At 43.5% G+C, this 23,542-nt stretch overlaps 1 non-coding gene across 1 annotated transcript; it reads right to left on the reverse strand.

The window, feature by feature from the left end:
* Positions 1–611: 611 nt before the first annotated feature.
* On the reverse strand, positions 612–684 carry trnav-cac (transfer RNA valine (anticodon CAC)). The gene has a single exon. It is a non-coding gene; the product is annotated as a tRNA-Val (tRNA).
* Positions 685–23,542: the final 22,858 nt, after the last annotated feature.

Consider the following 23,542-nt stretch of genomic DNA (forward strand, 5'->3'; position numbering starts at 1 on the left):
TTGTTCAAAAGCGATTGAAGCTATAGACTGCCCAGAGTTTTTAACATGGCAAAAAGCTGCTAATTTTGTTGGCAGACCAAACATTTTTTATTACTATACAGGAAAGCTCAATGGCCATTTGTTTTATTTTTGTCCTTTTCTAAAGAGATTAGACCACAATCATCCCTGCAATTGTACTGACCTGCTCAACAGAAAATTGCATACGAAATTTTTGCAAAAAACCCCCACAGTTTCCCCCCAGTTTCGAATTGGGGACCTTTCGCGTGTGAGGAGAACATGATAACCACTACACTACGGAAACACGTCTTCAGGTTGCAGACAAAAACCTCTACACTACGGAAACTTGATTTGCACGTCAGTCCCACCTCTTCTAGCGTACGCTTGTTCAAAAGCGACTGAAGCTATAGACTGCCCAGTGTTTTTAACATGGCAAAAAGCTGCTAATTTTTGTCGGCAGACCAAACATTTTTTTATTACTGTACAGGAAACCTCAATGGCCATTTGTTTTATTTTTGTCCTTTTCTAAAGAGATTAAACCACAAACATCCGTGCAAGTGTACTGACCTGCTCAACAGAAAATCGCATACGAAATGTTTGCAAAAACCACCCACAGTTTCCGCCCAGTTTCGAACTTGGGACCTTTCGCGTGTGAGGCGAACGTGATAACCACTTCACTACGGAAACACGTCTTCTGGTTGCAGACATAAATCTTTAGGTGCACGCTTGTTAAAAAGCATATGAAGGAAATGAGCGCTACACCCACCTAGCGTGGCAAACAGTTTAAATTTTCTGTCAGAATCCAACCGCTGTTTCGGCTCGGTTTTGGACCGAGGACCTTTCAAGTGTTAGGCGAACGTGATGACCACTACACTACAGAAACCTATTGATGAGACACAGGGTTTTTTGCTGCCCTGCAAGCAGTGTGACAGTCTGTAAATTCCACAAACAACAGAACAGAGGTCATTCGGCATGGCAGTCTGCCTACAGCTCCTTGGTACGATGGCCTTCACCTGTCTCAAAAGTTAGTGTTTTTTATGTGATTTTCACCGTAATTAAGCAGCTGTATTGAGTTTGGTGTTTTGGAGCCCCCCTTTGGAGAAATGGTGTAATGCAGCTCTGCTGCATTTTGTTCTTGTGTTGTTGCTGTACCCAATCAGAAGTGGTATGCTTTACATTGGGTAGGTTGACTGTATAAAGCTCTTCCCACTCTGTTTTAATGATGTAACCAGGGTTCCAGACTGCGACCAAATTGGTCGCATATGCAACCATTTTTTGAGAATGTGCGAGTTAAAATGTTATGTGGTCGCATTTGTGCGAGTGGACGCTTGAGCAACAGAACGCCGTTTTATCAGCTGCTGCAGTCCGTAACTTATGTTCAAAATGAACGAGTAGGCTACATCATGAATCCATTTTCCAAACCGTGTTTTTGACTTATTCTGAATCACTACGGTACGCCTATAATAAGTGTTTATATTCGGACTATTTTATCCCGGGGTCGTCTCGGCTGCGGAGTAGCCCAGTGCCTGCTTGACTCGCCATAGACATTAACGGAGAGAAGTTCCATCTACAATGTTATTCCGCAAGACACGTGCAGTTTATTTATTGACGAACGTAGACATCACGCGCATTGCACACTGATGGTGAAACGCGCCCATTACGAATTCACGAATTAAGGGATATAAAAATGGTCTCACGAAACACAGAGCCCCTTTCGTCCTACGTCTTTTCAGCGGTTATATTTTCCTCTGTCGAACGATTACTCTCATGATCGCTCGACAGAGGAAAAGGAAATTATTATAAAATTCAGAAGGTAAGGAGTGTGAGATTTCTGCTTTTTGTTACAACTATAAACTTTGATAACGAAAAATCTGTATCAGTTTATACTCTAATCTTTTAAAATGTAATGCATACATTTGAATGTTTAATGATTTTTAAAAGATAGAAAGATAGATAGATAGATAGATCGATAGATAGATAGCTAGCTAGATAGATAGATAGATAGAATATTATTCAAATGTAAATAGATAGATTGTATATAATTCAAATGTAAAATGCTTAAAATTACAGATTAAAATTACTGTTCAAAATCCATGAAAATCCTGAAATTTGGCAATGATAATTAATATATTACAGGTATTTCTGCTGCAACCCAGAAAGCCTTTGCTAGCCTTGGTCCATTAAAACCACTATTCATCAGCATGCATTGATTAATCCCATGGCATCTAGCAAAAAAAAAAGAAAAAAAAAAGGTGCGACCAAATCATATGCTGGTGCGACCAACTGAGAAAGTTGCAACAGGTCGAAATCCAGGGAGGCAGTCCAAACAAACAAACACACAAGGTTTAGAACAAGGCAAACGGGTAATCCAGAGGCAGGCAAAGAGTCCAAGAAACCAAAATACAAGGAACCAAAGGAATGCTCAGAGATGCAGTGCAACAACATACAAAACTACGCCGTGATTGAATGTGAAAACCAGACTTATAAGGGGTGAGCTAAGACAGTAATAACGGACCAGACAGTTCAGGCGACCATGGCGGCGCGGCCTCCATATGAGTGAAGGGTCCCATCAGGGGACCCATCAGGTTCCCATCAGAGGACCTACTCCCCTAACCCCCCCCGCCCCCCCCCCCCCCCCCCCCAAAAAAAAGTTCTTCGGGGCAGCCATGGGTTATGGACTGGAACAGACATCAAGGTGGACATCTTGTCCGAGGGGTAATGCGAGGTGGCGGCGGCCATCTTGTCCAGAGACACTGGCTCGGCTGCAGCCATCTTGTCTGGAGACGTTGGCTCGGCGACGGCCATCTTGTCCAGAGACACTGGCTTGGCAGACGTGACGTGAACAGTCTCTGGCTCGGCAGACGTGACGCCAACAGTCTCTGGCTTGGCAGACGTGACGTGAACAGTCTCTGGCTCAGCAGACGAGACACCAACAGTCTCTGGCTCGGCAGATGTGACGGGAACAGTCTCTGGCTCGGCAGACGTGATGTGAACAGTTTCTGGCTCGGCAGACGTGACGTGAACAGTCTCTTGCTCGGCAGACATGACGCCAACAGTCTCTGGCTCGGCAGATGTGACGTGAAAGAACACATATTGAAGGAGTAAACCAGCCCAAAATCTCAAAACTGACCACTGCATGGAAAATCGATGTTTTTGCCTGCCGTGTCTCGCCTTAACTCACTATTCTAGACATTAGCATTATTGAAGTGTTGATAATGAAGGAAGTAAAATATTTAGGCAGCATTTAGTAATATTTCTGTCGTAAAAAAGTTGATTAACTAAATATTTAATTATTTCAATAGGCTAATTGAAGAATTAAAACGCTACTTCGGTTTAGGCCAGCTTTTTCCAAGAAAAACGAAATACAAACTTCAAACACATTTTAATTTGTTGTCATGAACAACATGTTCAATTCCATATTAAATTCCACAGGGATCTTTGGATCCTTAATATTGATTTAAGGCGAGGCACTACAGGTGAATAGGGTAATTTTTTTTTAACTATCAGATATCACCATGAGACTTTGCCAGTTGATTACCTACATTAAGATGAGAAAAAATGTATTACAAGTTTTCTGTAATTTAATGTTTAAATATGCAAATGAGGCATTGTCTAATTAAATATGCACTATTTTGCATATATTTAAAAAAACAAAATCTGAGTATTGGACAAAGCCAGGTTCAAAACTATTTTTTCATTGTGTTCACATATTAGATGGGGAAAAAATTACAGAGGGATTTATGGATATCTACTTTTGTTATCCTGTAAATCAGAATATACTGCCAATAGCCTTAAAAAAGGATTATCGCCATGTTTTTTGGAATAAAATGTTATATAAATCAGGCTAGGAATAATATATTTACAAATCCCTCTGTAAATGTCTTCATAAAATAACTAGGTACAAGACTGGAAAGTTTGGTGTATATAGATGCCACTGAACTGGAGATAACGGACTTGGAGTGAGAGAGAACAGTCATTTTGAGAAAACGGGCTTTAAAGATTTAGCATCAGCCAATGAGATTGCGCATTTAGAGTAAAATCCCCCCTTTTACTTTCACTATTGGTTGCTGATAAAAAGGAAATGACCATATTTGGATCCGGCAGTATTGTACAGGAGAGAGAGAGCTTTCTAACGGTGTGTGTGATGACAGGGTGCCGATCACGATCGAGGAGCAGAGGGATGATTTATAACGACAACTTTTGATGAATTTATGAGAAATCTACAGACACAAACAGACAAAGTGTAGTAAAATAAAGACCTAAATGTGTATTTTGGACTTTTTTCTTCACCACAAGTCTGAAAGAAGACATGTTATTAAAGACAAATATCCCAAAATCTCAAAATCGACCAGTAAAAAAAAAAAGATGTTTTTGCCTGCCGTGGCTCCCCTTAAAATTTGTAAGACATGTTTTGTGTAAAAAAGCTCTATGCAAGGAAGCGTGAATCATCATGAATATTGATGTGTTTCACACCTGAGAAAGACAAAGACCCTCCCATAATGACCCTGAAGGGGCTATCAGGCCCTATCATTATGAGGAACCTTGCACAAAGAATGAGGAGAGATTTAAAAAATAATGGCTTTTTGATTGATAGGATTTATTTACAACACAACATAATACAAAGATCGACAACAAAGGACAAAAAAGCACATTATCGAACACAGTGATCTAAAGACAGAGACTTGAACAGTCACACACCTTTGTGCCATTCCTGAAACATAGTACATACCTGTCATTTCCAAGGTGTTTGATTTTTAATTTTACCATGTTCTTGTACAGAGTCTCATGTGAATGTTGAAGTCAGCAGGACTCATCAGTGGCATCTGGTCCCTGTAAAAAAATTTGGGGGGGGCCGTGGCTTGGCCGCAATGGAGTAAGCTGTGTTCGACATGTGCTCCTCGAGTAAGCTGTGTTCGACAATACCTCCTCGAACCAGAGTACTGCCAAGAGCCCAGCTAAAGTGACCTCGCCCTCACCTGCTTCGGGAGAGATGGACGTTGAAATCTTGAAATCAGAAATCCTTCTTTCTTTGAAAGGGGACATCTCAACGGTGATATAGTCAGAGGTGAAAAATGCCCTCGCTGATGACTTCGAAATGCTCAAGAATGAGCTGAAGGCCGTGAAAACTGAGATAATAAAAAAAACACTGCGCTGAAGTCTGAGATCGACCAGGTGAAAGTTAACATCAAGGAGGTAGAGGGGGGGCTATCAGCATGGTCAGATGAAGTGGCTACTTTAAAAAAAACTGTGAGTGAGATGAAGGCAGAAATGGCAGAACTGAAAACGAAGTGTGAGGATATGGAAGGGCGGATGAGGAGATGCAACATAAGAATCATTGGAGTACCCGAAACTCCCGACTCCAGCACTACAACCTCTGTATCAAAGTTGCTAACTGAGGTGCTACAGTTGGAAAAAGAGCCGTTGATCAACCACTCGCACCGGAGCCTAGGGCCGAAGAAGCCGGGTGGAAAACCTTGCACCATCTTTGCTAAGCTTCATTATTACCAAGATGGTGTCCAGATACTGCGACGCGCTCACACTCGGGGTATGCTCCGTTTCAATGGGGAACCAATTACCATCTTCCCGGACAACAAGGCAACTGTGGCTAAAGCTCGGGCTGCATTCACAGAGGTGAGGAAGCTGCTTCGTGACTGACAGGGAGTCCGGTACGGGATTCTGTTTCCAGCGCGATTTCAGGTCACGTACAGAGGAGAGGACAGGGAGTTCACTGACCCGGACAAAGCTATGACCTATGTCAAGAAGAATATTCTCTCATCCACGGAGGCCGCAGAATGTACATGAGACCGATCATCTCAACTGAACATAACACCCATGTCGACCTTCGGGTATGGTGAACGTGTATATCAATGTGCCAGATGCCATCAGGTACAAATTCATAGCACGTTTACATTTTCTATACTGCCCCACTTTCTTATTGGTCAGGATGACCAGCTTGAACTGTATGCTCATAGGCTGACATACTATTTCATGTTCAGCCTAGTGTTACTACTAAATTATTGGTTTGCTGTTTTTGCTTAAAGGATATCCCAAGTTAAAATGAAAGACATGCTGTTTCAGTTCCTGATTATTATTATGGGATAATTGGATCAGTCATAGTTGGCAATTTGTAAGAGTCATTAAACTTGATGCAATGTTATTTAAGGAAGTCAATGCTGTATAGTCTTGATACTCAGCATGTTTAATATATTCTCTCCCAAGAATTATGAATTAAGTTTACTGTGCATTATACCTAGAATTTAATTACTCTATTCCCTACTAATCCTTATTTTCTTTTCGTTGGAGGCTCGACGGGAGCCTGAGTGTTTACCTTTATAGTTCCGAACCACAAACACTTAATGTGTGGATTTTTTTTCTGAGGGTTGTTGTAATCACCTTGTTTATATGGGTGACAGGGAGTGGGTAACTACTGGACCTATATACGAACTGATACTACTCTGACTTTTATTTTATTTTTATTTATGTTTTTTGTGTGTATTTGGGTTTCATTTAGAATCAGAATCAGAATCAGAATCAGAATCAGAAAGAGCTTTATTGCCAAGTGTGCTTGCACACACAAGGAATTTGTTTTGGTACTGAGGCTTCCAGTGGACATATACAAATACAAATACAACATGAAACATAATACTATAAATTATAAGAATAAAAAATAAAAATATAAATATATGAGAATAAATTTATGGTGCTAACCTCTCTGTATACACAATATGGCCAATATAATTAATACAAGAGGTAATGATGGTTGCCCTGTTAACTTCATAAGTTGGAATGTTAAATCAATTAATCATCCAGTGAAATTTAAAAAAGGATTCTCAAACCTAAAACAGCTCAGTGCACATATTGCATTCTTAAAAGAGACCCATATACGTTCTGGTGATAGTTCTCGTCTGGTTAGGCCGGGGATGGCCTGGACTGGTGTATAAATCCAATTTCTGCTCAAAGGCTAGGGGTGTTGCTATTATGATAAGCAAAAATTTACAGTTCACAGCATCTCATGTGCAAACTGACTCTACAGGGCGTTATGTCATTGTGGTAGGGAAATTATAAACTCCCAGTTATTTTAGCCTGTATTTATGCCCCGAACTGGGATGACTCTACATTCTTCACCATTTTTTTTTCTCGCTTACCAGACTTGTCATCACATCATCTTATACTTGGCGGTGACATTAACTGTGCACTTTCTCCTCTTTTAGATAGGAATATTTCTAAGAGGGCATCCCTGACTAAGCCAGCTTACTCTATCCAGCTCTTCCTGAAGACCTATGGTGTAGCAGATGTGTGGCAGTTTCGTAACCCCACCTCTAGGGTGTGCTCTTACTTTTCCCCGGTGCATAAGATGTATTCACGTATTGATTACTTTTTCCTGGATAAAAGAGTTCTGCTTCTCACGACAGAATGTGATTACGGGGGTATGGTCATCTCGGATCATGGTCCCTTAATCATGAAAATGTACATTCCTAATACACAATCTACATATCGTTCATGGCGTTTTAACCCTCTGCTTCTGTCAGAAGATGAGTTTACTAAGTTCATATCATCTGAAATTAAAATGTTTCTCGACATCAATCAAACCCCAGGGATGTCGCCATCTATTGCTGGGGAGGCATATCTAAGGGGTAAAATTATTTCATACTGTGCAAATAAAAAAAGGGCTAACACTGAGCGTGTTAAAAAAATAACAGATGAGTTATTAGAATTAGACAGGCTGCATGGCCATTCCCCATCAGCAGATGTAATTAAGAAACGCTTGTCATTACAGACAGAGTTTGATCTCCTGTCCACCCGACATGCTGAATACCTTATTTCCAAATCAAGACATGGTCATTATGAACATGGGGAAAAGTCTGGCCAAGCAGTTGCTCATCAGCTGCGCCAAAGAACTGCTAATCAAACCATTCCTGAAAGTAATGATGAATGTGGACTGACAATGCACTGACAATGAGAAAATCAATTCCTGTTTCAGACAATTCTACCAGTTATTATATACTTCAGATGTGTCCACCAACCCTGCTGTCCTGGAAGACTTTTTTAAATCCCTGAAAATGCCTTCTGTAGGTGTAGAACTCGTGGCTGAACTGGAAAGGGATTTCTCAGTTAAGGAGAAAGTGTCAGCAATCTGTGCCATGAATTTTTAATTTTTATATTTATGTCAATGTCTTCCTATCTATATAAAGTGTTATGTGAAAGGTATTTTGTTCATTACGGATTACCTGCACGTATACATTCGGATCAGGGACGCGACTTCGAAAGCAAGTTAATCCATGAATTGCTGAATATGTTGGGGATTCAAAAGTCAAGAACAACTCCATATCATCCTCAGGGGGATCCGCAGACAGAACGATTCAACAGAACTTTGCTGTCGATGCTTGGGACTCTTGACAAGTGACAGAAGCAAAAGTGGAGTCAGCATGTCAGTCAACTAGAACATGCTTATAATTGTACAAGAAATGACGCAACCGGATATCCCCCCTATGTCTTCATGTTTGGACGAGAAGCAAGACTCCCAATTGATCTCTGTTTCTCTGTCTCATCTGAAGGCGAAGCAGAAAATTACCAGCAATATGTATCTAAGCTAAGAACAGACCTAAAAAGGGCCTACCAAGTAGCTTCAGATGCTGCAGACAAGAGCCACCAGAAGAACAAAAGATTACATGATAAGAGAGTTCAAGATCAAATACTTGAAGAAGGAGATCGAGTTCTAATGAGAAATCTAGGAGTCGCAGGAAAGAACAAACTGGGAAACAAATGGAGCTCCTTACCGTATGTGGTTGTCAGTAAGATGCAGAACTTACCTGTCTACCGTGTAAAACCTGAGAAAGGTAAGGGAACTGTCAAGACATTGCATAGAAATCATCTTCTGCCTATCGGATACCTGGTGAGAATACCAAAAGAAACAGAGGAAAAGAAAGTACCTCAGAGACAAGTGACGAGGTCCCAGACTCTTCGACAAACTCCTCTCCATGAAGCAGGAACAGTTGATGTACCTGTGGAAGGAAGTTATGAAGAGGATGAGTTATCTTCAGATTGCGAGGATGTTGCTGCATACATTTACTTTTACATTTACATTTAGTCATTTAGCAGACGCTTTTATCCAAAGCGACTTACATCTGAGGATGTTACATACCTCTAGAAACCAAGGAAGAACTTCATAGCCTACCAGAATCCCAGAATCTGAGATCTGTTCTACAGAAAAAATGAGTGTCTGTCCCTGTAGTGAGTGAACCATCCAGGAGCTGTGACAACAGTGAGGGAAAAGTAAGACCATCTATTGAAGATTCTGAGCCAAAGATGATGAGTGATACTCTGGAAAGGGAAAGACATGATGATGAAACAACGGAAGAAGTTGAAAGACCTAACACTCCAGTGGTAGAAGGGAATAACTTACCTTTTCCTGAAGAACCTGACTGTGAAGAGAGTCCCAATGGTCTGGAGTCCGCTAGAGAAATTAGGTCTAAAAGAGAAATAAAGCCTGTAGTAAAACTCAGTTATGATGAGTTGGGTAAATCTACAAACCGCCCAATATATACCATTACTCATGGTATGCCAGTGCACTGCAGTTTTGTTTCAGAGGGTAGACGTAATTGTAACACTATTTGGTGCCACCCTCTGGCTACTTGCCGTAAATGCAGTAGAGTACCTGAGAGAAAAAGATTTAAACACTTGTAAAGTCCCAAAAGTTTGATGAGGACCTCAAACATTTAGAAGGGGGAGGGTGTAGCCCAGTGAGTCGAAATACACTAAATTACTGTTTGAAAGTAATATGTTTATTTACATTATAATGTGTGCATTTTATTTATTCTGTGCCTTTACAGTGTTTTCATTTGTATGTATATAGTTATATATATACATAATATTATTTAATGTTAAATGTCTTACGTACTCACGTATCACGCAATGGACGTAAAGGAGGGGCGTGGTGAAGAGTGAGAGAGAAAAAAACAGAAAAACGGGTCGGGAAAGAAATAAGATTGTAGAGTGTAGAGGCTGAATAATAGGATTTTCACACGATAATCCCGTATATACAGGGTGAATCTGTCCTTAGTATTTCTATTCTGTTAATAAGAACTTTATTTATGAATAGCCTACGTGCACGTAACTAAGGAGTTCTACTTCCGCCGGCTTGAGTGTGCGGTCAACCATTTCCGGTTCGCAGCATTGCTATAGCAGCGAGACGGCAGGTTTTGATTGAGAAAGATGGCATATTTCACCCGTTGTCTACAAGGCCTCCCGAAAATTGACGTGAACGACGTCCACAGTATTGTCGACCACTGTTCACCTTTCACCCGTCACCTTGCAAGCGTGAAAAAGGATTTAGATTGTACATATCAAGTTACATCCACAACTTTGAAGGTGAGTAGCGATACCTCAGCTGTTGCAGCCAGATCAGCTGTTAACGTTATACATTGACTAGCTAGCAGCCAAGTATTTTTACTCACATTAAATCGTGTCAATATTACAACATACTTTATTAGTGTTATTAAATACCTTGTAGTGTTGATATGATTATCAACTGGTTGTGTGTATTTTTAATTTGGGTTTTATATTTCCTCTCAGTGTCCAAGAAAGATCCAGTGACAGGAGTAGTGTGTGTGAGGGCGTTTCGTCATCCGTCAATGGACAGATCTAAACCACCTCACAGTTTAAGTGTAGGATGAGGATAGCGTTAAGATGGTTACCCATGTTCCTGGGTTAATCGTTTTCTTTTGGTTCTTTGCTCTAAGTTAACCATGTTCATTTGGTTGACCCATGTCCCCCATTCACATTAAAAACGACCAGTGTACGCTTAGTGCTATTAGACTGCGCCACTGACCACATTAAAAGAAACAGATTATTAATCCCTAAACAGTGTTTACAAGAAAAAAAGTTAAGTTTTTACTAGCTAATTTAACTAACAGTGTACAAAAATAAATAGCTTACTTGAGTAGTCCATATAAATATATGACAAATCAGTTATGCTACTCTCTTTTCATCTTTTTTTTAACATCTTGTTTTAGGTGGGGCTGAAGGACTCAATCCCTGTTGAGCTGGCCCATCACACATCACAGCTGTACATGTGTAGCTGGATCAGTGCTCTGTAACCATTGTGTGGCTCTACTTTTCCAGTCTGCAAATTATTCTCAGCTAGACATTCCAGTTGTTCCACCAGTGCTGAGCTGTACGGAGAGTGAACAACAGTGGCACAAGCCAAGAACCCTGGCAAGTCTTAGAATAATAATTCTAATAATTCTTGGCCGAAGTCGAATAATAATGAAACGCTTGGCCGAGGGCCGAATACCGAATGCGGTGTTTCGCATTTTTTCCATTTATTTTGCCAATTTTTTCACCATTGCATTTAATTAAATAGTAAAAAAATCCTTTTTACTATTTTGTCTTGCTTTTCAGAGAAAAAAATAAAATAGCAAAAATACAATTTATTTAACACAGAATTTTTTTAACATTCCAGCAGATATTATTTAAACAAAGCACAATATAACTTAAAATAAATTAGTAAAATAAAAAAATCTATTTTTATTTGGCCATCTTTGAAGCCCCCCTTCTTGAATAGCCTATGTTAGGCCTATAACTGACTGCTGAAAGAATGTAACTAAAAAAGTGCATTGAAAAGTGCAAAAAAAATGTGGGTTAACCCACAACAAATGAATAACTGTCCTAGACATAAGCCTACTTTTGCGGTTTACATATACTTTAACGTAATTAGAACAAAGCACTTAAGAATAAAGAATTTACTATTCACAATCCTCAGCTGGATCCGTTGCTCCTCGAAATGAAACCGAAACCAGCTCTTCTGAGGTACATTCTTCCAGGATTATATTACTATTACGCTATTATTATTCCTCACAGTGTTCCAAGACAACGTAAAATACACAAATCTGATTAAACTTAGTGTTTTATCGAGTTGATGTGGGCGTTGACAGGTTTGCATGGATTGCCTCAGATCATTTGGGTTTCAGTAGCGCACTCTCTCTGTGGCAATTAGCAGATAAGGAGTTGCCACGAGAACGACTGACATCTCTCTCTTTTCATACAGATTACATAAACAGAGAATATTTGTTTTCGTTTTGAATTAGAGACACTTAGATTATTATAAAGATATATTGCCTTTGCCTGTGTGACTAGTATTCGCTGAGTTTTGATAAAATTTAGTCGTGCTCCAGAAAAAAACTTCACAGAGACGAATAATTTCGGTTGCCGAACATTCGGTGCATCCCTAATTTCAATGCTACATCTACACACACACATCACATACGCTCATCACTGCTTATGGCCTATATTCACAGGGTGTTAAACCTGGTCGCATCGAGAAGATGGCTGTGATGGCTGTGATGGGAGTAAGGTGAGAATTTGGCTAGTAGTTAGTAATCTATTAATTAATTTGTTAGGCCTACTTTTCTCAATCAAATCAAGAAAACGTCTCGGTTACGTATGTAACCCTCGTTCCCTGAGTAGGGAACGGAGACGTTACGTCGGATGACGACGAATGGGGTTTCGCTTAGAAAGCCTATCAACTTCGAGTATTACAAAACGAGCCAATGGCAAAGAAATGCCATGGGTCTGTGGAATTTGCATGAATTAACTCCGCCCCACCTCGTGGGTATAAAAGGAGGACGCCGGCAACAGGCAGATATGTTTCTTCGCTGAGGAGCCAAGACTGAGCTCAGGCGATCCCCGCGGTACAGCGGAAAGTGGCAGGCAGACGTAACGTCTCCATTCCCTACTCAGGGAACGAGGGTTACATACGTAACCGAGAGGTTCCTTTCGTCGTCACTCCGAGTTACGTCGGATGACGACGAATGGGGTTACCAGTCTAATCACGCCACCTTCTCAGCTGTCTTCCAGTGCCCTGCGTAAATCTGAGATCCCTGTCGTGAGACTGGCACGGACGAAGGACTCCTATTTAGCACAGGAATACCAAGGTACACTGGGGAGCATATCCCAAAGTTCAGGGGAAATATGCAATTACTGCCAACCCAGAGGGGGGGACTTAGAGAATACACATGTGACCCGAAAGAGACATGGAGAACACTGGGGTGTCCAGCCGCAGGTGGAATATTTCAACCCCAGGGGTGGCAAGGTGGCTTGCCAGGGGAAAGACACATGCTCAAGAGGCTTACAGTGGAAATACACATGTGGGGGTCGCTCAGGGGAGGGACCATGCACACGGGAGGCACCTAGCCGACGCACAGGCAATAGACACTGGCGCCAACGTCAGGAGTGCTGGAGGAACTCAGGGCTTTCGGGGAAGCTCACCTGAGGAGAATATCGCACGTATCCAGTCCGTGGAGTGGAATGGCGAGCAAGCGAAGACACCTGAGCGGGTCCAGTACTAGCTGGTTGAAGCGAGTACATGAGAGGACACCGGCTCCACTCGGAGATTGTAGAATCTGGCGAATGTGTTAGGTATCGCCCAGCCTGCAGCTCTGCAGATGTCTGTTAGCGAGGCGCCATGCACTAGAGCCCAAGAGGATGCCACACTCCGGGTGGAGTGGGCAGTCACACCAAGGGGGCACGGTCGACCTTGCTGCTGGTATGCCAAAGCAATGGCGTCCACTATCCAGTGAGACAACCTTTGCTTGGAGAGAGCCTTTCCCTTCAGCTTCCCACCATAACAGACAAAGAGCTGGTCTGAGGTCCTGAAACACTGCGTCCTGTCTACATAGGCGCGGAGGGCGCGTACTGGACAGAGCAGTGCCAATGCTGGGTCTGCCTCCTCCGGGGGCAGCGCTTGCAGGTTCACCACCTGGTCCTGGAAGGGAGTGGTAGGAACCATGGGCACATATCCAGGCCGGGGTCTCAGGATCACGTGAGAGTAAGCCGGCCCAAATTCCAGGCACGCTTCTTCAACGGAGAATGCGTGCAGGTCCCCCACCCTCTTGATGGAGGCCAATGCAACCAGGAGCGCTGTCTTCATAGACAGGAACTTAAGCTCCACTGATTGCAACGGCTCAAAGGGAGCACTCTGCAGGGCAGTTAGAACCACTTCAGGTTCCACTTCAACGCATAGACGTGTCTCGTGGACGACGCTCTAGCGGAAGTGATGGTAGCCGCCACCGCTGGTGGTAGGGTACTCAAACCAGCCTCGTCCCGTCCAGGAGCCACACGTGGAGGTTCCAAAGATCGGGACGAGGGTGCCATAGGGTGCCCCGTCCCTGAGAAAGGAGGTCCTTCCTCAGGGGAATCGGCCAAGGAGGTGCTGTCGCGAGGAGTACTAGTTCGGAGAACCAGGTCCGGGCGGGCCAGTACGGCGCGACCAGAATGACCTGCTCCTCGTCCTCCCTGACCTTGCGCAGGGTCTGCGCAAGAAGGCTCACTGGGGGAAATGCATATTGGCGGCCCCGCGGCCAGCTATGCGCCAGTGCATCCGTGCCGAGCGTGCCCTCGGTCAGGGAATAATACAGGTTGCAATGGGTCGAGTCGTGAGAGGCAAACAGATCTATCTGTGCGTGCCCGAACTGGTCCCAAATCAGCTGAACCGACTGGGGATGGAGTCGCCAATCTCCCGGGAGGGGCTGAAGCCGTGAGAGCTCGTCGGCTGCACAGTTCAGGGCTCCGGGGATATAAATGGCATGAAGCAACCTCAGATGCTTCTGACTCCATATGAGGGGGTGGCGGGCGACTTGCGACATACTGCGGGAGCGTTGACCACCTTGATGGATGATGTACGCTACAGTGGCGGTATTGTCTGAACGGACTAGTACGTGTTGGTTCTTGAGCACGCCCCGGAAGCGGCGCAAAGCAAGACGTACGGCCAGCAACTCGAGGCAATTGACGTGCCAGAGGCGGCGGGGTCCTGTCCAGGAGCCCGCGGCAGCACGTCCATTGCACATGGCACCCCAGCCCGTGGAGGAGGCATCTGTCGTTACAAGGAGCAGGAGCACTCCAGGAGCACTCCGGCCCGTAGAAAACTGAGGTCCGACCACGGGGTGAAGGTCTGACGGCAGGACGGAGTAACTGTTACTCGGAAGGTGCCGTGTTGCCATGCCCACCTCGGGACTCGGTCGCGAAGCCAAAGCTGAAGCGGTCTCATATGAAGCAATCCGAGCGGCGTTGCCGCGGCTGCAGATGCCATATGCCCCAGGAGCCTCTGAAAGAGTTTCAGTGGAACCGTACTCTTGCCCTCGAACTGTCTCAGGCAAGTCAGCAGTGACTGCGCGCGCTCGCTCGTAAGCTGCGCTGACATGGCGACCGAGTCGATATCCATACCGAGAAAAGAGATCCTCTGCACGGGGCAAAGTTTGCTCTTTTCCCAGTTGACCCGAAGGCCCAGACGAGCTAGGTGCCGGAGCACTAGGTCCCTGTGTTCGCATACCTGGTCTCGAGAGTGAGCTAGGATCAGCCAGTCGTCGATGTAGTTCAGGATGCGAACCCCGTGTTCCCGAAGGGGAACAAGGGCAGCCTTGACGACCTTCGTGAAGACGCGAGGAGACAGGGCTAGCCCGAAAGGGAGAACCGCGTACTGGTATGCCTGCCCCTCGAAGGCAAACCGAAGGAACGGTCTGTGTCGAGGGAAAATGCATTTGGCAGTGAGCATCTTGAACGGCAGCCTGTGAAGGGAACGGTTCAGCACGCGCAGGTCCAGGATTTGCCGTAACCCACCGGTTTTCTTGGGGACAATGAAGTACGGGCTGAAGAAGCCGGTCCTCATCTCGGCCGGACGGACAGTCTCGATCGCACCCTTCGCCAGCAGGGTGGCGATCTCTGCTCTCATGATAGGGGCGTTGCCACCGACCAAAGTGGAGCGGACTCCCCTGAAGCGGGGAGGAGACCGCGCGAACTGAATCGCGTAGCCGAGCCTGATCGTCCGTGCGACCTAGCGGGACAGGAGGGGAAGCTCTAGCCAGGCTCCCAAGAACTGTACCAGCGGGGTCATACGGACCACAGACTTCCCACCGATGGTGCAGCAGGGCGGAATGACTGGCCCGGACGTGGACGGCATAGCGGCCCGGTGTGGGGGCACAGTCATTAACCGCGCCCTGACAGAGGAGACCAGGGAAGGAAGAACGTTCCACGGGGGTCTGCTCTGCCAGGGGGCTGGCGACAGAGGCGGAAGAGAGCGGCACGGTCCGGGGACGGCGCGCACTGTCAACCGGCTCTGGGACAAAGGGGGACGATGGGTGCACGGCTTGGGGGCGGCGCACCGTGTCGTCCGAGAACTCTGTGTGCTCAGGGATGGAAATGTTACTTCTTTCTTTAACCACATTAGGGTGCTGCCCCCCCCCCCGTGGGTGAGCAGCGGGGAGTGGAGAACAAAAGATTGTCCCCCGGCCCTCCACCGGGGGAAGGAGTGGTCCTGCTACCATCTCCTGCGAAGTAACCTTCAACGTCCCTGAGCAGCCCGTCTCAGGAGCGCCGCTTGGCCCGGCGTTTAGCGGGGGGCGGGGCTGGAGAGGGCTGGGGCGCCTTCTTACGGCTTCCTCCGCGACCGGGCCTGGGTGGAGGCTGCTGCTTGGGCCGGGCGGGAGGGGCGGGAGCCGCAGGAGGGCGCCCTCGGCGGCGAACAGACTGAGGGATCTGCCCGGGTCGGCTGGGTGGAGGCAGCAGCGGGCCGTCGGGGCACAATGTGCTTGATGGCCTCAGTCTGTGTCTGGGCAGTGGAGAACTGTTGGGCGAAGTCCTCCACCGCACCGCCGAATAGGCCGGCCTGGGACATGGGGGAGTCGAGCAGGCGAGAGCGCTCAGCATCCCGCATGTCAGCCAGGTTCAGCCATAAGTGTCTCTCCTGGACCCCAGCTGTGGACATCACCAGACCCAGGGAGCGTGCGGTCACCTTCGTCGCCCGGAGGGCGAGGTCGGAGGCGGCGCGCAGCTCATCGAAGAGCCCTGGGTCCATCCTACCCTCCCTTACCCTACTCGTCCCTTAGCATCTGGGCCTGATAGACCTGCAGAGTGGCCATGGCATGCAAAGAGGCAGCCGCCTGTCCCGCCGCTCTGTAGGACTTCGCCACTAGGGTAACCGAGAACCTACAGGCCTTGGATGGGTGCTTAGGCTCGCCGCGAGAAGAAGCACTCTGAGGACACAGCTGCATCGCAACAGAGCGCTCAACCGGGGGGAGCCCAGTGTACCCACGGGCGGCTGCCCCATCGAGGGGAGGAAAGGCGGATGAGAACACACTCGCTGGCAAACCACGCTCAGATAAGCAGGAAGTGTGCACTCGCCGGGAGATCGCCGTCACACCACTGGAGAGTTGCTCGTCTCGTAAGAAGCTGACAATCAGAGATAGCTTAAGGAGTGAAGAATTACACTTGGCTCCGAAGCGAAAACATATCTGCCTGTTGCCGGTGTCCTCGTTTTATACCCACGAGGTGGGGCGGAGTTACGTCATGCAAATTCCGCAGACCCATGGCATTTCTTTGCCATTGGCTCGTTTTGTAATACTCGAAGTTGATAGGCTTTCTAAGCGAACGTAACTCGGAGTGACAACGAAAGGGAACTGTAGTTTTGTTACTTGTAGTTATGAAGTGATGTATCTTACTGGTGTTTCTCAATTTGTTTCAAATAGGTCCACACTGTACAAAGCCATCAGTGGAGAGTTGCTGGACCTGTCCATTCTCAGAGTGTCAGAGATCTACAAAGAGTTCACCCCTGTTTTTGCACCAACCATTTGTACAATGGGTATCACCTGTGAGGTGCCACTAGTGGACTCTGCACTCGGTTTGGTACAAGCAGGCAGTCCCTTATCATACCAACAACCCAAGGCAAGAAGTCGCCCTGTTGCTCACCATGACGCTCCACCACGCCCAGATTTGCCATTGGCTGGCTGCAGAATTACAATTCAAAACAAATTCTAAGAAATTCATATAGATATTTTAAGTGAAGTGTTTAACAATGAAGATTTACAGTATATGTCAGATATGATTGCATTACATATTCTATAAATGACATTAACAGGAAATATTTTCCCCCAGCAATGAATGTTAAAAGCTCTAGTCACAGAACAAATAATTAAGTTTGATTTATTGTAATTGTAATTTTGTGGAACATGATAGAACATGACTCCCAGAATTACTTTAGTAAATCTTTAGAAGAAAAAAAAAACAATTTTAGGTGGACATTTGTTATATATATATATATACAGGGCCTGAAGTTAACTTTTTTGACCACTGGCCACTGTGGGTTTTTTTTTTGCCTCATAAAGGTGAAACCACACCACAGAACACCGTTTACATAGTTTTACATTAAATGTACATTTATTTGTCTCAAATCGTCGTTAATGTATATACTGACTTCACCCTGTGCTGCAATATACATTTAGTTTTACATGCATTTACAGAAATCACCTGCTTGAATGAAAATTGCTGATGTTATCGGACAGACGCAAAAAAAACAACAACTAATGAATCACTCAATTCTCATTGGCTACCCGCCAACGTGGCAGGTAGATTGACAGTTTTACCCGCCAATTGCAAAATTCACCCGCATTAGACGCGTGGTCAGGTGTTAATTTCAGGCCCTGTATATATATATATATATATATATATATAAGATCAAAATGTATGCAGGGTTGAGGAGTGAGTTATCTGTAATGAAATTATGTTATTGAATTACAAAATGAATGTAATTGTATTTAGTTGTATCACTGAGGTAAAATGTGTAGTTTAATTAGTTACTAATCAAATTTAAAGGAAATTGATTTACATTGATAAAGTAATCCAAATAAAATAATCCAAACCACATTTATAATGGGTAACTTATAACAGTAAGCAATTACATTTCCAAAGTAACCTTCCTAACGCTGAATGTATGTGAGATTCAATATTCTCTCTGTTGTGTGAGTAGGGTGAGCACCCGTCACGCTTTGTGTTGCACCGCACAGCCTTTTCACCCCTTGTCCCCCACGTCGCATATTGAGAAAATGTCCCACATTTTTATCAGTCTGTTTGTTTTTAATTATCATATTAAGAAAATGTGCATGCGTTCTTTTGCCTTTTTAGGAAAGCATTTTATTTATTCTTTTTGCGCCGTAGTTTTTCACCTATATTTAACAGTGCTTCGTCAGAAGTACAAATACAACAGCCGTTTTTAATATCATATCCAATGGTTGAAAAGAAAGGAGTAAACACGGTCACTAGTAGGTTGTCAATCAAAATGTTGAGCGGTGATTCGTTCATGTGTTCCCTGTCAGAAAACAAATGGATAATTCGGTAAATTAAAATTTTAATTTAACAGAATTTATCAACTTATTGCCTGCTGTAGTTGTTTTAATTCACATCCTTTCTAAAAATATGAAAGTGTTTGGTGTAATATATTCTTAATATATATAAGGCTGTCAATAAACTAATTTCATGTTGTTTTATATTTTATTTGTTCATTATTTATTTTGTTAGATTTTAGTTGGACTTACCGTAGTCAGAACTGTTTCAAAAATAGTGATCTGCATGATGCCTGTTGCCTTGCTCAGTGATGTTGAATTTAAATGGCAAGTAAAATAAATACATGTTATTTTACATTGTGATGTAATTGTGTTGTCTGGAAGGGACTAAATAACAAAGTATTTTTATCAGCTGAAATGCAGAATACAAATGTTTTTATTAAGTTAAATGGACATTATATAACAGTTTCAGGTTATGTTTTAGTGTTGGTAACATGTCCCACACAAACTTAGTAATCGTCCCACATTTGGTTTGTTTGATGGTGGTCACCCTATGTGTGACTGTGTGGAATTTCTTTGAATTGCCATGAATTTAATTCCACTTCCTTTCATTCCAATTCAAATTCCAATTCAACTTCATGTGGGGCGGAGTCAATTCAATTCAAATTCCAATTCATGAATTGAATGGAGGCCAATTCTGAAATTCTGAATTTTGCACAAGCTTGCTAGGTACATCCCCAGATGGGGTTGTCTTTGACCCAACAGAAAATACTGAATTCGGTCTTGTGGAAATAAAATGTCCAAACGTTAAAAGCTATGTGGATTATCCACATCTGAAAAGGAAAGACGGCAACCTGAAATTGAAGCAGGGTCATGGCTACTACTGGCAGGTGCAGGGTCAGCTGCTCCTAACCGGGATGGAGTGGTGCGATTTTGTGGTGTTTGCGGAGGAAGACACCCTGATTCAAAGAATATACCGGGACAGTGGTGTGATGCAAAAAATAAGAGAGACATAGCAGACTTCTTTTTTCTCTACACATACCTACATAAATATCTGCTGTAATAAAGTGAATTATCAGTAAACAATAACTTCTAACAATTGTCTTGTTCTTGTTGATATCTCATTATAGTGTGAGGCCTTCAAGTGGGTTGTTTTAAGTTAATTTAAATTTGTCAAGTTACTAATCAGAAAATATATGCTAAACAGAGTTGTAACACTTTTAGGATTGACCACTTGATCAGTGTTCAAAAAGGATAACAATTTTAGTATTTGGGGTCTGATAGACCCCAAACTTTTATGGCTCGTTTCCACTGAGCAGTACGGTATGGTACAGTACGGTTCGGGTCGGGTCAGTAAACCATGATCCAGCTAGCATTTCCACCGCCAACAGTACCCTACTTGATAGGCGTGGTGTTTGCCGGAAAGAAGCCATCAACGTCATTTTCGCGCGAAGAAGAAAGCGACAAAGTAAACACCAATGGATGGCATACAGCAGATCTTGTCCTTGCTTCTCGTCATGTTTGTCACAAGAAGACAAGTGCCGACATTAGGCATTTCTCAATACCAAGTATGTAAAGTTCTCAGCAGAATGACTCCTGAGGACGCGAGTCCGGTAATCTTGAAAGCGTCACTCAGCTCGCTCTGCATGTACATTTTAGGCAACAATAAAACGAAATATGTAATAAAACACCACTCTGCCTCTTTTCGTTTTCATTTAAATAAATTTTAAACATTATAGGCACACAAATGTGGTTCAGGCAATGTATAGACCTGATTATATTATTCACAGGATGTTTAACGGTAGCCTATTTATAACAAAACTAAATATAAAACACAACCCTGCATTTCGTTTAAATTAAACAAAATATTAAACATATTCCAGGCAATATGTGCATTTGTACAAATGTTGCAATAAACAACATTACAGTGATAATCTTGTAATAAAAAACGACAAAACTCAACCCTATCTCTTTTTGTTAAATTTCAGTTTTATCAATAATAGCCATTATAAAAGTATAAGTAAAAGGTAACGTTACAAGAAGCTATACAATAAGAAATAAAGCAAAAAATTCTGTCAAATATACAAATTCAGCGCTGGTCTAACATTAACGTAACAACGGAAAAGTTAAATAGCCTAAATATATGAAACTTCACTTAGACCTCAGCCAAAACGATTGGCCAGGGAACGAATTATCGATTCACGAGACCAAAGGTCACCCGTTAGATATACACAAGACGAATTACCACTACAGAGTCAGCGGCAAACGTCAGAACGACTAGCCGAGGAAAGGCTGTTCCAGGCGGGGAACATGAGCGCCGAGCGCCCGGTGATCGCCTGGAATGGATCAATTTATCATAAATCATTATAAATAAACTGCAGATTTGAGCTTTAAACAACTACATTCTCGCCTCAAAAACTCTTAAAACTACATTTCGTGAAAGAATAACCGTAGTATTATATTCCAACTGTATATTAAAAAATGGCGCTTCTTATGTTGTCATTCCCCTTGTAGCACGCGTAAGTGACGATCTCTGTCAACCAATCAGCGTTCTGCAGTGAGTCTAGCTCCTCCCTTTAGTACCGTACCACTGTGCTAGGTACCCCAACGGAAGGGTACCCAAAAAGTGGTACGGTACGGTTCGGCTTTTTGGTACCATTCACAACTTTTGACAGTGGAAACGCAAATAATTGCGTACCGTACCAAACTGTACCGTACCGTACCGCTCAGTGGAAACGAGCCATTAAAGAGCGATTGCATAAGAAATATACATTTTTATATGGAAAACTATATATCTTTTTTTTCTTTTGCTTCTCAACTATACATTTATGCTGTGTTTTTCTGTAAATTTGGAAGTTGTTTACCTATTTACTGCACAATTACGTAACTAGGCCATAAATTGGCTCATGAAAAAATATTTTTTAAAGAAAAAAACACTTAAATGACGATCTTAATTAAATCTAAATTGTTTTTGGACATTGCTCTGTGTTAGGGATAGAATACTGCCATCTGCAGGTTTGTTGAAAAACTTTATAAACTATAATTAAAGTGAGAAAGTCCAATGATCACATATTCCCAATAGAGGTCCATATAGGACCATATATGACTTTTCCACTTCATTTTTCTTGATGCTTCAGCTTCTCAAACAGCACAAAGGGAGACCAAGTTAATATAGATTTCAAATAAATAATTTATTTATTAAAACAGTCAGTAAATGTAAACTAAAACTAAATTGTGGTGTGAATCAGTATATTGTTTGTAAAAAAGAAAAGAAAAAAAACAGGAAAATGAGGAAAAGGAGCAGCCATCCATGCAGCAAACAGTCAGATTTCTACCTGGCCCTTCTGTTCTCTCCAGTCTTTGACCAGAGGTCCATTTTGGTAGTTGCACAAGATACAAGCTACAGTGAAAAGTTGGCTAATGCTACCTGAAATAGACAAAGGGATTACAGTGTCAAAAAGTTTGTTCTCCTTAACCCGCCTGATTAGCCTTTCAACATGAACTCGCAGCCGCGCGATTGACTGGGTCTCCAGGACGTCCTGTGCTGCCATCTGTTCCTTGTTGGAGCGGAATGCAGGCCTGTGAAGTTTTCCTGGCACAAGGTTGTCCACCCTAAAGCCCTTGTCCACCATCACAGCCATGTCAGGGGACAGGAGAGGTATGATGCCCGACAATCTGAAGAGCTCACGGTCACTGATAAAGCCCCCATAGAGTGCAGAAACAAATGTCAGAGGACCATGTGGTGCCATGCCAATCATGGCCTTGAAGGTACAGTGTGATTTGTAGTGCGAGTACACCTCACTCTGTAGCACAAGTGAGGATAGAGTTTGGCATCGCAGTTCTATGCAGTCAACAATGACCTGAGTGTCAGCATATTCCTTGAACTCAGGAGGTAGGTTAGCAGTGATTTCTTCAGGTGTCATCCAGATACACCAAGCTCCCAGTACACAGTAAAGAAAGTTGGCCCAGGTTGTGATGATCCTGCTGGCTGTTGTCCGATAGATGTTAAATCGGTGGCCAAGCTCTCTCTGTGCGCATCCGGTTGATAGATAATTTAGAAAAATAAATAACTCATCTATGGGCGGCAACTTAGTTGATATTTTCGACATTGTCTTCTCTGCCACAGAGGCCGATGCTTCTCTTGCCACACTTGTCCCACGGATCATCCTTGATGTTGCTGGTTCGATGAGCCTCCAGAATGCCATCAGGTGGTCATAAGAATGGAATCTTTTAAACAAAATACACAAAAATAACATTGTTGTTAGTCATGGTAGACTAATTTAGTTACACTTAAATTTTACTCTACTTACTACATTTGTTTTACATGAAGAAAAGACAATGAAAGGTTGTGTCTACATATCTGACTGAGTGCTGTAGGTAGCACAAGTTTGGGCATGAACATATCATTACATATCATGTTAGTCATAAATTACATTACT

The sequence above is a fragment of the Siphateles boraxobius genome, unplaced genomic scaffold (assembly GCF_051911475.1).
Source record: "Siphateles boraxobius isolate OS27281-9 unplaced genomic scaffold, OSU_SipBor_1 51, whole genome shotgun sequence".
Taxonomy (NCBI): domain Eukaryota; kingdom Metazoa; phylum Chordata; class Actinopteri; order Cypriniformes; family Leuciscidae; genus Siphateles; species Siphateles boraxobius.